General features: G+C 43.2%; 1 protein-coding gene across 1 annotated transcript in view; it reads left to right on the forward strand.

The window, feature by feature from the left end:
* The first annotated feature begins 418 nt into the window (after positions 1-418).
* The window catches only part of NTRK1 (neurotrophic receptor tyrosine kinase 1), a 111,801-nt gene continuing 95,605 nt past the window's right edge, over positions 419-16,614 (forward strand). The window contains exon 1 of the mRNA XM_075193377.1: positions 419-988. The gene's annotated coding sequence lies outside the window, so the exon portion shown is untranslated. The remainder of the gene's footprint in view (positions 989-16,614) is intronic.

A 16,614-nucleotide genomic window follows, 5' to 3' on the forward strand; every position in this document is an offset into this window, starting at 1 on the left:
TGTAGTCTTCCCGTCCCTTAGGTCCCTGGGGTCACACTGGTTCCCAGAGGGGGTGACTGAGTGAGTCAGTGGCAGTGCAGCACAGCTTGATTCAGTTCCAGGGGCGGCCCGTGGTTCTGGTTGAGGGTCCCCAAGCCAGAGTTCCGTGCAGGTTCTCTGGCGGTTCTGGGTGCAAGGACACGTGTTCGATATCCAGGTGAAGGCAGTCGGGGGCGGTTCAGTTTAGATCGGCTGTCCCGTGTGGCAGTTGACTCCCGGGTTAGTGTGCTGTTCCAGTGAGCCTCAGTCGGGCCTGGTGCAGCCGGTCCTTAGGGTCCGTGGGTGACCCCATAGTAAGGAGACAGTCCCCTTGGTACGACCTGGGTGAGGGGGTTAAGAACCGCCTTCCGTAGTAGTCCGTGAACACTGGCTGGTGTTCCCCGTAGTGGTTAGTGAGCAGTTCCGTTAGTGCACCACACCTAGTTAGTGTTTAGTTGTTTAACCTAGTTGCGTTGCCGACCATTAGAGTGTTGTTAGGGTCGGGTCGCTGTTGTAGCCAGTTTAGCATTTGTGGGTGCCATCTTAGTCTCACTGAGAGTGCAGAGGGAGGCTGTGTGTTCCTTGTCATCCGCAGGTGTCGGGAAGTTGCAGGAGAGCAGGACCGGAAGTGGGAGTGTCCCGGTGAGTATCACGCTCGATTCCCCCTTTCGGTTCGGCCCTCACCGGGAGGGGTGCGAGGTACTTGAGGCGGGACTGTTCCTGGTCTTAAGTGCCTGTAGTCCCTCGCGCCTTGGCAAGAGCAAAGTGAGGAGGCGGCAAGTGAGCTTGGACTGACCGTGTCCTCGTTCTTTGCCGTATTCTCGGACAGCCCTTACCTGGTAGGCACGGCCGTAATCTCTGTCTCTTTCTTAGAGGGACGTGGTTGGAGATGACAAGGGTTGCGGCTGCGGATCTGCTGGGATCGGACTGCGGCTGGGGCAGCCGACAGGAGGTGACCATCGTTTACAAAGTAAGTTCTTCTGTGTGTGTCTGTCCTGTTCCCCGCAGGCGTTACAAGTCCATCCTGCAATCGTTGTGTGTGTGCTTGTGTGGAACACATTGGGTACCTTTTATAGCAGTATAAAAAAGTGTAAATACCACAGAATATCTGAACATTGTTACTCATCAGGTAAAAACAAGTGAAAATATTATTGTAGCAATGCACCGTTCTGTAAATGTTCCATGTTATAATGATAGGAAACTCCTGGAATGATACTAAGCACATTCAGTTGAATGGAATGACCAGAGATCTCATCACTATATATAATTTATTTATATATATATATATATATATATATATATATATATATATATATATATATGCATGCTTAGTGGCGTCTGTGTGTGGAAAAAAAAAAACAAGTCGCAGCGCCATCTGCTGAGCAGAGTTATACACTGACCTACTAAATTCTTAGTGTGTGAGGGAAAAAAATTTCAAAAAGGGCTGAAATTTGGTAGGGCTCAAACTCATTTTCGTGAGGTAATTTTACCTCATGAACACACATGCTGTGTTAGTGTGTGTGTGTGTGTGTAAAAAACTACCGGGTGACAGTGCTCAAGCTGCAGCGCCACCTGCTGGGCGGAGTTATATACTACATTGACCTACTAAATTCTTAGCATTATCTAATATATAAAAGCCTAGCGGCGTGTGTGTGTGGCGATGAAGATGACAAGAACCATTTTAACACCTTAAGTAGCTTGATTTGACTAGAATGCATGAGTATCATGCACGGGTTAACTTGTAAAGTACAAAACTTAAAGTAAGACTATCGACATTGTTATAGCCTGTCCATGATTATTAGTTTTTGTTGTTTTTTGTATGTAAATCCTAATTTTCCCTGTTTAATTTAATAAGAGTTGGGGCCGCAGGTCAACGTTGGTGGCCAATGGGGAAAGGAGCACAGACCGCAGGTGTGTAATTGGAGAGCTGCTTGTTGTTCATCCCTGGTTCAATTTGTAGTATAAATCAAAGTGTGTCACTTACATGGGATTTCAATTGTACTAAATGAAAACACTATACACAAGCTTAACCTTTTTTGTACATGCAAAAAATGCGTCCGTAGACTTATGTTTCCGCGGCTGTATTTTGAGTTGCGCGTTAAGATACATGCAACTTTAATTCTAGCGTATAGATATGTCTGACGCAAATATCCCTCTCACCACGACTCTCTTCAGGCCAGTCCCGCAGTGGCTTAGAGCAGGCATGGAGAGTCATTATCCCAAAGGCATGAACTTAATTCATACTTGCTGCCACCATGTCTAGTACCTAACCTCAACACGTCACAATACATCCCCAACATTATTTTCTGCAGCTGCTTCTACATTCCCTCATCTAATAGTCACTTGTTACGGGTCTCCTAAAAACTAGAGATGCTCAGGCTCGGTACCTCGAGAACCAAACACACCCGAACTTAGCAGATCGGAGTTACCGAGTCTAGCTGGCTCGGTACTTTCGCGCTCCCTCGGAATTGAAAATGAGGCAAAACGTCATAGTTACGTCATCGGATCTCGCGAGCTTTGGACTCTAAGTACCGCCCTCCACGGCGATCCAGCGCCATTTAACAGAGGGATACAAAATGGATAGCACAGTTCTTGGCAGTCTGTAGAGCAGTTGCCCAGCGTCATAGGTAGAATAGAAAGAGGAGGGGTTGCAGTGTTCTTCAAAGTCTACAGTGACATTCAGGAGAGCTCCATTGCTCCATTGCTAATTGTCATTGCTGAAATAGAAATAATAGGTCTGGCAGACTTGGTCTTCTAAATCTGCAGTCACATTGTACTGTGTTATATAGGTAACATACAAAGAGGAGAGCTCCATTGCTAATTGTCATTGTTTAAAATAGAAATAATAGGTCTGGCAGACTTGGTCTTCTAAATCTGCAGTCTTTGTTTGAAAGTGTATGAAAATAATATTGTGACCTGTGAGGTGGTCAAAATTAACTGCAAATGACTTGAAATTAGTGTTATTGAGGTTAATAATAATGTAGGGGGGAAAAAAAAGCAACGTGGTTAGTTATGAGTGAACTACTCACAATTTCTATATCCAATAGTAGGAGACAATCGCATTCCATGTTAGTGGTGTCTCAGCCATTGGACTACCTGCAGCTGGGGTGCTGCTGCCAACATCCACTACAGTTTAGGCCTATTCGGGGAGAGAGGTCATAGCTCTGGCTAAGGTACCATGAGGTTTGCCCATCATGTTGTCGGATGTGTGCCAAGTGGCGGGGAGTCTGAGTAATGGAGTCTCTGTGCCAGGTGACATTATGTCTATGCAGTAACATGTCACCGTGTAATGAAGTGCCCTGAAGTGGACTTTGTGGCAAGTACCATGGGTATCTCTGTGCCAAGTGACATGGGATATTTGCAATGTATATAATATCACTGGGTTTGTGCCAGGAGTGAGGTGTCCTGTGCTAAGTGACAGGTGCCATGTGCAGCGCTGTGACAATTTCTATGTAGTTTGTGCCACGGGGGTCTGTGCCAATTGCCATGAGCTTTGTGTAACAAAGACTGAACCAAATGTCAAGGGGCGTGTGCAATTTGGTCTGTGCTAAGTGCTTTGGGACCTGTGCCAACGTGCAATGGAGCCCATAGCTAGTGCGATGTCTGTGCCAAGTGCCAGGGACATTTTTTAATGGCATCTGTGTCAAAGTGCCATGTGGTTGTGCCAAGTTTCTTCAGGTCTCTGCAAGGCGGTTTGTACTGAGAACCATTGATTCAGTGTTTGTAACCAGCTGCCACTGGGCCTGTCCGATGGAGTCTGTGCTCTGTTATATTACACTTTACATCTTACAATGCCACCTGTCAAGGGCTGGCATATTAGGCAACAAGTGAACAGTCAGATCTTGAAATGACACTTGCCCATTGTAGGCACTTTCGGCAGTGGACAGGGGTCAGCATGGGCACTCTGACTGGTCTACGGCTATACAGCCCCATACACAGCAAGCTGTAATACACTGTGTGTTCTGACACCTCTCTATCATAACCAGCATTAACTTTTTTAGCAATTTGTGCTACAGTAGCTCTTCTGTAGGATTGGACCAGACGGGCTACCCTTCGCTCCCCACGCACATCAGTGAGCCTTGGGCACCCTGGCGCCAGTCCATCGGTTGTCCTTCCTTGGACCACTTTTGGTAGGTACTAACCACTGCATACTGGGGACACCCTACAAGACCTGTCGTTTTGGAGATGCTCTGACCCAGTCGTCTAGCTATCACACTTTGGCCTTTGTCAAAGTCGCTCAGATCCTTACGTTTGCCCAGCTTTCTTGCTCCCAAAACATCAACTTCAAGAACTGACTGTTCACTTTTGCCTAATATATCCCACTCCTTGATAGGCGTCATTGTAACAAGCTTATCTGTGAGGAGTTTTTATGTTCTCCCCGTGTTTGCGTGCGTTTCCTCCGGTTTCCTCCCAAAATCCCCCCCCAAAAAAACATACTGACAGGTTAATTGGCTGCTAACAAAATTGACCCGTGTGTGTGTGTGTGTGTGTGTGGGAATTTAGACTGTAAGTCCCAATGGGGCAGGAACTGATGTGAGTTCTCTGTACAGAGCTGCGGAATCAGTGGCACTATATAATTAGATGGTGATGATCACTTCACTCGTCAGGGATTCTAATGTTGTGGATGATCAGTATATATTGTAAAATAGATCTCTGAGGTCCCACATTTTACCCTCCAATATCCTAAATTGCATTAGAAACCCCAAACCATCCACCCGATGTTCTCACTGCTACAGTTTCAAAGTCATTGGTTTGGTCATTCTCTGGGTATATTCCTACGACTGGCTGAAACTTTCAGTTCATTTCAACTGAGCGTTGTATTCAGCCACCCTGTATCACATCTACTTCTGGATGAGAACTTTTGAACGAGGAAAAAAAAAAAAAAAGAAAAAAAAGGTTGAAGACGAAGCATTATCTAATTAACCTTAATTGCATTCTGATGAGAAGGCATGGCCTTTTAATGCACTCAGCAGCGGGTCCCAGAGTCCAATTCCCACTTCTAACCGTGTCATGAGAAACAAAATGATGTCCTCTCATGAAGTCGAGCCCATCGTCCGAGTCCATAAACCTGCCACCTCTCTCCAGTGACAAATGGGGACATCTCCAGCTGGTTCATAGGCAGAGAAACCTTGACACAGATCAGCATATATGTCTGGCTAATTTATCAGGGATTAATGGCGATGTAAGTGAGGCTGAGCATTGTAGGGAGAGAAAAAAAACCTAAGGTGAGCACAATTTATATCCTGCCAAAGAAGTCATTAGGCGGTGATTTGCAACAGGATTGAACATTGGAGAAAAGTGAGGCGGATGGACCCCAAGGGTGCCATGAAATCCCATACACAGGCAGGGGTGTGGAGGGGACCTGTGCTGTGATTTATGACCAGACAAGGAGGCCACAGCTGCAGTTTTCACTTCCTATGGCGACTCTTCCAGAGACGGTGGCCACTCGGGAGCTAGAGTACATAATAGAAACAATTTATCCCTATAGAGCTCTGTCTGTCGTCTTTTCTGATAAGTAAGCACTGCGCGGATTTAGTACTGATGAAATAAATGGAGTAACTGAAGTTTGCAAAAACTTCGCCATACTGTATACGCATCCTACTTTCTAACGGCTGACGTGCACTTTATTCTGAATTAAAATGTACGCAGGACACATTAATGCAGCTGCTGTATACCAGGTATATATGGGCAACATGGTGGCTTAGTGGTTAGCACTTCTTCCTCACAGCGCTGGGGTCAAGAGTTCAATTCCCGACCATGGCCTTATCTGTGAGGAGTTTGTATGTTCTCCCTGTGTTTGCGTGGGTTTCCTCCGGGTGCTCCAGTTTCCTCCCACACTCCAAAAACATACTGGTAGGTTAATTGGCTGCTATCAAATTGACCCTAGTCTGTCTCTTTGTCTGTGTGTGTATGTTAGGGAATTTAGACTGTAAGCTCCAATGGGGCAGGGACTGATGTGAGTGAGTTCTCTGTACAGTGCTGCGGAATTAGTGGCGCTATATAGATAAATGATGATGATGATGAATATATATCCGTTTTCTATACTCTTCCTCCATTGTTCCCCCAATTAGCACAATGGGGAGTGAGCATGAACAGATAAGATTGGGTGCTAGAATCAGCAATGGCTGGGGTCAGAGAGGACAGCAATTTAATATTAGTAGCAGCAGCTGTTTGTTCCTATATATATTAGATTTTGTATGGTTGGCGGTTGGTCCACTTACAGTACAATTACTGTACATGTATTATTTTAAAATGAAACACGGGCACCGACACCGATTGGTTCATCTGTATCACATGTTCTCATCTTCTAAAAGGGTGGATACTTCTTTGCTGCATACATCCTTCTTCTGTTTGTCCGTCTTGCTTTGTTCAATTGTTGGGAATGTAATTCTTACAGAAAGGGGTAAATGCAAAGAAAAAGAAAAGAGAAAAAAGTGCCAAACAAATGAATGGTTAATACTGAGATTTAATCCCAAAATAACAATAAATACATGAGTCTTGTGATTTCTCTGAAGCACATGTCTTAACGGTATTCTAAGTGTATTGTCTGGTACTGGGTTGGGTGGCAGGAACAAATCCTGCTGAGGAGGGCCCTTTCTTGTGTGCGCAACAAAGGGGGGCGTGCCTAGCATTTTGGAAGCGTTAAGCTGCCCCTTTCCCCATTCACATTCAATCACCCACACACTGCTGCGTGCACTAGAGAGGTATCCCAATCGCTGGATTCTGCCTGCTGGTCCATTGCCTTTCTTGTCTCCCATTTTTATTAAAAGATAGTCCTGATTGCTGATTACTCAATGAATTTCACCTGCCTCTAATCAGCGGATGCACTAGATTATTTAAACCCAGCAGCTCCCAGATTACCTTACATGATTACTGTGGTTTGTATCGGATTACTTTTGATAACGGTTTACCGAACCATCTACCCAAAACTGCTCGGGTAAGAATAGTCTTCTCTTTGTCATCTCTTTTTAAAAAAACAAAAAACCTGTTGTACAGTTCTGGAAATCTGCGCCTCATTTTCCCCAATGGAACATGTATTTTTGCAGAACTTCATTCTGCTTCTCCGTGAGGAGCTTCTGGAGTCTCCGTTTCCATCTTGGTGGTTTCTGCAGTCACAGAAGACTTCTCTGGCTCCTCAGGGGCGGTCCTTGCTATGCAGCTGCTCTCAAGCAGCCCATAGGTAGGATCTACCTTGCCCAGTGCCTTGGCCGCCTCTTACACCTTCTTGATATGCGCTTCTACCAGCTCGAGGGGAACTTCTCGCACCCGTGAAAATTCCTCTAGAGCCGCCACGGCAACTCTTGTATCAACAACAAATAGGATTTATATATAAATTAAGCAAGGTTGTTTGCAAAACACATTTTCATGGCTGTTCACCTAGGACAGACAGGATCTAAACCTCAAGGGGGACTGAGGGCAACAAAACAAAAATCTTATAAATACTGTTTTGTTAACACTTTGATTACCTCTCTGCTTCATTACCCGTATACTGGCCTTGGCCCTTTTGTACTCTGTCTGCGCTGACCAAGACTCTTTCCCTTCTGGCAAATGGACTTCTCCGATACCAGATCCATCACACAATGACTCACTGCTTCCCGCCTGCTCATTCACCTCATGGAACGAATATGTGGTCTGGGTAAAATAGCACAGTCAGAATCAGATGAGAGTAAAGAATAACAAATAGAATTCTTTTGTTGTTAAAAAAAATAAATAAAATCAGGAACAGTGTAGTGCAATCCAGTAGGTCAGAAGGCCATCTGCCAACCTGTCCCAGGGGTCTCTCTGCTTACCACCATACATTGCCAATGTACAAATCAGGGCACTTAGCACCAGGCCACGCCCTGATTCCTGCGGAAAATGCTCCAACAGGCCAAGCTATACCCTCAATTTGGCACAACTCCAAATACTGCTGGCCCTGCCCGTCTCTGCAGTGAAAGTATAGTCTCTAAGGGAAACACTTAGGCTGGGAACACAATACAGCGTTTTCAGACGATTATCAGGCCAATCACATGATAAATGACCGTACGGCCCGATATTAGTGTGTACACTCCAACGATGAAGGATTATTGTTCCAAAGCTCATTGTATCGTTTCATTTGATTTTTAAACCGAACTAAAAATATTGGTCAACGATGGAACGATGTTGTTCCAATCCTGCAGTGTGTGTGTACTAAGTACCGGCAGTGTCCATAGATCTCTATGCAGTGTGCAGAGTCACCATCTTTTCAGCCCATGGTTATGACAGATGAAGAGCACAGATCTGACGGTAAATCATGTAAAACGTGTATAGTGTGTACACAGGAATCGGCTGCAGATTAGGACTTTTTATTTTTTATTTTTTTCAGTCGTTAGCAAAATCGCTAATGATATCGCATTGGATGAAATTTTCTGTAGTGTGCACCCAGCCTTACTGAGTCCTCAGACAAAGTGGATGAAAAGTCCCAGACCATCTACAAGGCAGCCTAAGCTAGTTCCCAACATGTGATGTTTCTCAGGCACTGAAATACAGTTCATGTTCCTTTGTCTATTTAACAACCGGAATAGTTGTCATTTTGTCTTTTTTGATTGGCTACCTATTTTAACAGGGGTCCTACTACCCTGTTAACACAATTTAAAGCATCCATGTGGTCATATTGAGCAACAATGTAAAACGGATTTAATTTAAGGGCAAGAACAAGACTAAAATAAACCATTGCCCCATTTATGCCCTCGTGAGTCACATGACGTCTCCATGTTTGTTATAGGAGGACTCTCTTGTGCAACTAAGGGCTGTTTGGTAGCACACCACAGTGGAAAATATCCATGATGTTTTAGCCATTCTGAAGAGGCATAAACTGCCTTTGGATCTGTAAGAAACAGATTTACTGCCGTAATAAGATCCACGGCCAGGTCCAAATTGAGTAAATTATAGACTTCCCTATTATAGCTGAGAGGTTAAATCAATTTACTCTTTAAGTGCTTTGACCCATAGGAGAGTAATGTTACATAGTATTCATCACAGTTTTCCCCATTTAAGCTTTAAGTAGCATAGTTATTACCATAGCCTAGGTGCACAATACAAGATTTACATTTAATCTTCCCTGTTCGTCATTTTAAACCTTTCTGTAGCAAGTTACTAAAACTGTTCTGTGTTAACACCAAATAGCTTAATTTCATCAGCAAACATAGTCAACTTACATTCAAGGCCTTGTACAAGGTCATAAATAAAAAGATTAGGCATCAGTATTAAGGTAGTTAGCACCATCTGAATATTTTCCATTTATATCTAGCCTTTGTATTTTATGCTTGAAGCAGTTCTCCATATATACATCATTTTCCCCTTAGACTTAGTCCGCTCATCTGAATGTATCTGTTACATGGAACGTTATTGAACGCTAAAACCAAACGTTAATAACAAACATAGGCATTCATTTCCAGTTAATCTTGCCTCCTGATAATACTAATCCTATTGGTCTGGCATGGCTGGTCCTCCATGAAGCCAGGCTGATGTTTTATTCTGAATACTACCCTCCCCCATGGTAGATTAACAGCTATACCATTCCCAGGTTACAATTTTATCTCCACATTTGCTTTCCTTCAATATTGTGGCATTGGCACAGACATGAAGGAGTCCATACATTTTAAAAATAAAGATATATCAACTGTTGAACTTAGTTCCCTTAGCACACATGGATGGATGGCATTTGGGTCACACGCTTTATCTCTCTTAATCTTGCTTAAGTGTAAATTTCCCCTTCTCTTGGGTTGGAAATGTAACATCTAATGATGTGCATGGGATATTGCTGCACAAAGTATTCCTGACACTGAACAAAAAGAAAAAACAAATTTCAGTTGATCAGGTTTCTCTATATCATCCCCAATGAACCATTTAAATGTTTCATTTCTCTCCATTTCACCCCAAATACTTTCCTGTTTAGCTAGATTGGTGTCTTTCTATCCCAAGGAATATTGTTGCCATAGGCCAAATTGTACTTAATTGAAATATATATTTAAAAAATCCCATGCATTCTCCATGGCACTAACACGGCTTTTGAGAGCCGATTAAAATCTACCCTTCCAAAATTCATAATTTTGTAGTAAAACTAAGTCTGTGTACACACTGCAGGTTTATCAGTCGATTAACGGACCAATCACACTATAAACGACCGTTCAGCCCGATAGCGCATTAGTGTGTACACTGCAATGATGATCGATTATCTTCCAAAGCTCATTATGTCATTTGATTTTTAAACCGAACTAAAAATCTCATTCAATGATGGAACAATATCGTTCCAATCCTGCAGTGTGTAAGCACTCAGGACCGGCAGTGTCCATAGATCTCTATGGAGTGGGCAGAGTCACCATCTTTTCAGACGATGGTTATGACAGATGAAGAGCAGAGATCTGACGGTAAATTGTGTTAAACGTGTATAGTGTGTACACAGGAATCGGCTGCTGATTGGGACTTTCAGTCGTTGGTAAAATTGTTAACGATATCACACTGGGAGATAGTAAGGGAAGTAAAGATGTTAGGAATTGTCAAGGATAAGCCCCTCTAGCTACTCCCTGATGTAATATCTTATCATATATTCCAACAGTCATACAATATATCACCTCTATTTTGTCAGGAAACCGCTCCTGAACCCCTTTATCTGTCGCAAACCGCCCTCTGCGCACTTGTGACTTGGACGCTTACTGTAAGGGAACACACAGGATTCCAGCCTAAACCTCACACTCACCTCTCTTTCAGGCTACAGATTTTGCTGGTCCCTTTCCCAACACAGACGCTTCACACCTCTCAGCAACTGCCACCAGTTACGTATAAGGCCCGTAGCAAACCTATGACTTAATCACCCAATTGTGCACACTCTGTGCTCTGGTAGCTAAACAGTTAACCCTTCACACACTGCATTCTAAAGAGTTCACCCAGCCAAGCAGTCTGTCTCTTCTAAACAGGCAATGGATTCGTTTAGTGCAATAAGGACAGAACTATTAAATTGTTAGATTTAATATACAAAAGGTACAATGCTTACAGATAAGAGAAACCCATTAGATTAAGAGTTGACATACAAATAAAAAAAAAATTGCAAACAGTTATAAAAACAAATGGGATAAAAGTACAGAGGATCACGTATAGTAATCTGTATGCCTGGGAGTAGGCAGAAAAGATGGACAGTCCTTCAATTAGATTGATCCCCAAGAAACTGACCCCTTGTCCCTTCACAACACAGGTTTTTAGGCAAACTCAAATGGGACGGTCTTCACAGGGCAGTGTGGATGCTAATGTGGGAGGCGGAAATGTCCCTTGGGTGTCACCTAAGGCTTGCTCAAAACTATTCCTAAGTGTTGACCTGTCTTAGCTTTTCTCAGATATATCCCAGAAACATAACTCTCCCATCAATAAACCGGTTATAATCTCCCGCACATGTAAATACCAAACATGATGGAATCAAAGCAATATGACATACCTTTCCCAAAGATGTGATTATAGCTACCAAAAATAAGTATATAAAATCCAACAGCGCACCACTTATAACTGCTGCCTGACAAATTTCAGTATGGGATATACATCAAACCCAAAATAAACATAAAGTAAAAAACAGTTAGAAACTTTACAAGTGCTGTTATGCTATCTAACAGATAATATAGGGATTTCTTTTTTAGACATATGAACTCTGTGGGACTATATTAGATGATTATATGTTTGATTGTATCACACTATTGTGATTTTTCTTTTCCTTTATGTGAAACATGAGAAATATACCATAAGGTGCAATCCAGTGACAAAGTGTCATCACAGGCAATATAACTATACCTTTTTGTTCACTATATTACCTGTTAGATTACATAAGAGCGCTTGTAAAAATTTTAACTATTTTTTACTTATTTAATTATAGCTGTTCCCGGGTAACGTTAGTAAGTATAATTCACAACCCGGGTGTGGTTTTTGCACCTCAGTATGGAGTGGCACCCAGATTCCCCAAAATATGAAAGACCTTTCTTTGAAGTTCATATTTCTATATACCTGTATAGGCAGCCTTCAAATGTTGCCTGTGTCTACAAGGATCTCACCTAGGCACCTGGCTCTCCCTAATTTACACCTAGTGGTTCTTTTGTGTTTACAATACCTATTGAAAGGAAGCCAATTGGGAAGTGGAATACATGATCAAAACGATGGAGGCCTAGGATCTGCATATACTAAGGTGGTCTCTTCACAAAGTGTCTGTTCAAATTAATTACCTCCTACTGGACTAATTGTCCAAATGTTTTAAAAAGAAAACAAACATTTATCTGAGGGGAAACTCAGGTTCACTTCTATGTGTAAATGTAATATTTTATTTTGGGCCCGATAGTTAATATTCTATTTAATCATATCAGATTTATGCTCTCATGCTAACAGGAAGCAATGGTAAGCAGTACAGTGAAAGATCATACTTAGTGGAAATGTACTCCTGCCAAGCGTCCTTTTCTGTGGATAGTACCGCCAAGAGAATATGACAATATGTCCCAAAACAAGGCAGCAGAGCTGTACAGAAAGCAAGGAGCAGATCAGCAGAGCTAAAAAAAAAAAAGGGATGATGCGTAAGGTCACGGGTGGGCAACAGTACATTATTAGAGGAAATACCAGATTCGGAGCATAATAGCCAATAGGGTGGGATATATGTTGCCATGACAACATGTATTGAGCTCTTAAAAGGAAAGGGGTAACAAAAAGGAGAAAGGGAAGTAAAATAGTGTTGGAAACCATACGAACGGAAAGTACAAAGTCATAGTCATGTGCCCGTACTCTTCCTATTCTCACCTGCCCCCGAGATATTGAGAGTAGTTCGATGGGGGCTATATCTGGATAATTTTGAGTTTACGGGGAAAGCGGTCTGGACGTAGGAGGAGGGCGGCCATCGTGACATTGGTAAAGGAAAAAGATTCATAGAGGATTGGGTATACAGGTTTTCTTATAGTATACTTCAGCATTGTATCAGAAAAGGGGCCAAAGCAAATGTGTGCATCTGATTGGATATATGGATCTTATAGCGGACTCAAACATTCTATGGCTGCTTGGGTTGGGCAGAGTAAATTAGGGTATTCAGGAAACAGATGGTGGGGAATAAAGTGCTGACGTTTGGGCTCGTTGGCCATTCACAATGGTCCAGATTGGTATCGTGTAAGAGGGGTCCGGATATGGGTTGATGGCTTCAGTATAGACAGGCTAAATATTTGGTTAGTGTGTTAACCCAATTAGGATACAGCTGAATTTCTCAGCTTAGGATTTTTGGAGGGTTCCAAACTGTTAGGAACTCCCAAGCCAGTACAGTGAAATTCGGGGACTACTCTGAAGGCCCGGTGTTCGCTGGAGCCCCTAGTGGTGGGGACAGACTTGGCTGCGGGCCGACCGAGGGTCGAGTAACGTATACTGACTTAAAGGAGCACCCAGGAGTGGAGTGATTGGCGGGCTGTAGTGAAGAGGAATCCAGGGTCAAAGGTCACTAGCACAGATACAAAATCCAGGGACAAGCGAAGGGTCAGACACACAGGCAAAGAAGCAAAATCCGGAATCCAGGCAAAAAGGTCAAGGTCAGAAGAGAAGGTTCACAGGTCCAGGAACAAGCAGAGGTCAAAACACGGGTAGTCAATCCAAGGTAGCAATAACCAAACAGAGAACACAAGCAGGCAGCAGGACTGGGGGCAGAACGCTATAACCGGCAGTGAGCCTCACTGCCCTAAATACCACAAGCCACCAATCAGAGCCTAGCTCTGAGCCTCACACAGCCCCCATAATTAATTACATTAATCAGCCCACAGGCTGTGTTCAATTGCGCGCATGCTCCCGGCCACTAGTACCGCCGGGACGCAGCGCTAGATTAGAAGCGTCGGACCGTTGCCTTGGCAACGGCCGACCAGGAACTGGAAATTACGTCCCGGTCGTCAAGGTGACAGCCGGGACGCCAGAGGACCCAGGAAGCGAGCCGCGGCGGCTCGTAACACGAACTACCAATAAAGAGCACCGTTAACTCAATATACACATAGGAACTTGAAGTCAGCTTGGAATTTGCGAACATGCTAAGAGGAGATGTGTGAGTGAGAATGGGAGCAGCCATTGATCCAGCAATGGAGGGAAGACAGCAAATCAAATTGAATAATTAGGTAGATGGTGTTGGAATATACATAAGACATATGCGAGACTGGCATTAAAATACTATGTAACCTGCAATGCTCTTTGCCTTTGTAGTGTCAACTAATCGGCCAAGCCTTCATCTACATGGCAAGGAGAAGAGTGGAAGTGTTAGGATCCGAAGCTACATGGCAAGGAGAAGAGTGAAAGTGTTAGGATCCGAGGCTACATGGCAAAGAGAAGAGTGGAAGTGTTAGGAACCGAGGCTACATGGCAAGAAGAAGAGTGGAAGTATTATGAACCGAGGCTACATAGCAAGGAGAAGAATAGAAGTGTCAGGAACCAAGGCTAATGTAATATTTACACAACTGTCTAGTACACCTTTAGGAGCCATCTTTCCGTAATAGAGTGTGATGTGTTCACTCGTACTCAGATGCCCCCAGGACTTACTTTACAGTAGTGCAAACTTACTTAAGCAGGTTCTAAGTTTATAAAGGATAAGATATATTAGCATGAAATCATCATAACAATACTATTGAAAAATCAGCCCCGGAAGGAGCGCAGTTGCTTGCTGCTGTAGCTGGATGAACAGGAGCAGCCTTTTCAAGTGATGTGTGTAACTGCAAGTGTATAATGACAGGTAATCAATTAGCCCTGGATAGAAGCAAACTTCCAGAGTATTCAGCACCAGTAATCTAATCTTCTAACAGGTGGTAATGTTCAATAATCTGCCCTGGAAAGCAGATGGGAAATCCTAGTCTGAGTCACTGTTCCAATTTCAGAAGCAAGTTGTAAATAAACAAAATCAATAAGTGAAGCAGGATTCACTAGCAGGTGGCAGACCAGAAAATCCGTGTTTCAAAGCAAAGTTTGTTTGGCAGGCGGAAAACTAATGTAATCCATTTTCCAAAGCAAGAGGGCAGGCAGAAGACAAGTCACAAAGGTTCACAGTAGCTGAGAGTACTAATAAAAGAAGATCAGACTATCACTAGCCCAGAAGAGACAGTGAGACAAGAATATATAGTGACTGAGCGAAACACCCGCCTCACCCATATAAATAAAACACTCGGCTTCAGGTACTGAGCATTCAAAGATGGCGACGCCCTAGGTCAGAATCCAACAGTAGCCAGAGTAACAGGGTAACGTCAAATTGCTCAGCCGTGCATAATTAATTATCTAGCTCCGAGCAGCCGTGTCCTGAGTAAAGCATACCTTCTGCAGCTTCTAACAGGAAGTGAGGCCTTCTATGGCACAAATGGACATTTTCAGAGTCCTGGGGGTAAATGTATCAAGCTGAGAGTTTTCCGGTTTTGAAAGGTGGAGATGTTACCTATAGCAACCAATCAGAATCTAGCTATAATTTTGTAGAATGTACTAAATAAATGATAGCTAGAATCTGATTGGTTTTTCAAAGCCGCCGGAAAACTCTCAGCTTGATATATTTATCCCCTGGTAATGTTTGTTGGCTAAGAGGGACTTATTTGGAATGAGCTCAGATACTCCAGTTGATGGAGAAGATCAGGGAACGATGTGAAACAATGGAAGCTATCCTTAAACATGAAGGATGGATTTATTTCAGTAGGAAACATTTTTGGGATTTAATTTTCTAAATTAGATATGATGTTATGGTCAAGGGTAAAGATTATATGGTCCTACATCTGACCAAAGAGAAGCTGGAGGTTTTCAACATCACCTGTGGTGATGGAGAATTCTAGAAAGAAGGTCAACAAGGCCATCGGATTATTAGTCATATCAATGGGAGGCTTGGCTGTGTGTCATGAAGAATTTGGACTTTATAGAGATGACAGAGTGTGGCTGTTGGTTATTGTTTTGGACAGGGTTTAAGATGGGTTTGGAGTTGTGGAGCAAATAATTTAGTCAATTGGTGGCAAAGTGGAGCCTGGGATTAGAGAGCCTCTACTTTGTTGATGGTTCATGGCTACTAAACCTTATGGTTGGCTTACATCTGACACGTCAAGGGATAACAATTGTGCATCTGAATATGGCTTTGCTGTGAAATTGGGACACCGGATGTGTGGCTGGGGATGGAGGTTTTGTTGTCCACTCAAAGGAGAGGCCGCTGAGTACAGACAGGGCTCAGCTCGGTTATGTGTAAGACATACTGACAAGCTGCAGAGTAGCGATTGACAGCTGGCGTTCTTCAACGTCAGTTGGTAGGACTCAAGATGCCATAATTAGAAGCGCTGTACAGGGTACATTATGTTTATAAACCTGTTTAGATTAATATGGTTTTCACCACTTACCTACAGAATTGTGAGTTATGTATTCATTGTTGGTGGACTTGGTATCCATACCGTAACAATTTCCAGGGTTACTGTGATGAATCTGGATACAAAAGGCAGCCAGAGCAGTTCAGCAGAAGGTCCTTTCCACAATGTTTGGAACAAACCTCAACTGAGAAGAAGAGTGAACCTCCAATACTGGACCATTAGTCATCGCAAAAGTCTTTGAATTAGGGGATCACAGCATTTCAGATCATACGATCTT

Source organism: Mixophyes fleayi, chromosome 12 (assembly GCF_038048845.1).
Source record: "Mixophyes fleayi isolate aMixFle1 chromosome 12, aMixFle1.hap1, whole genome shotgun sequence".
Taxonomy (NCBI): domain Eukaryota; kingdom Metazoa; phylum Chordata; class Amphibia; order Anura; family Limnodynastidae; genus Mixophyes; species Mixophyes fleayi.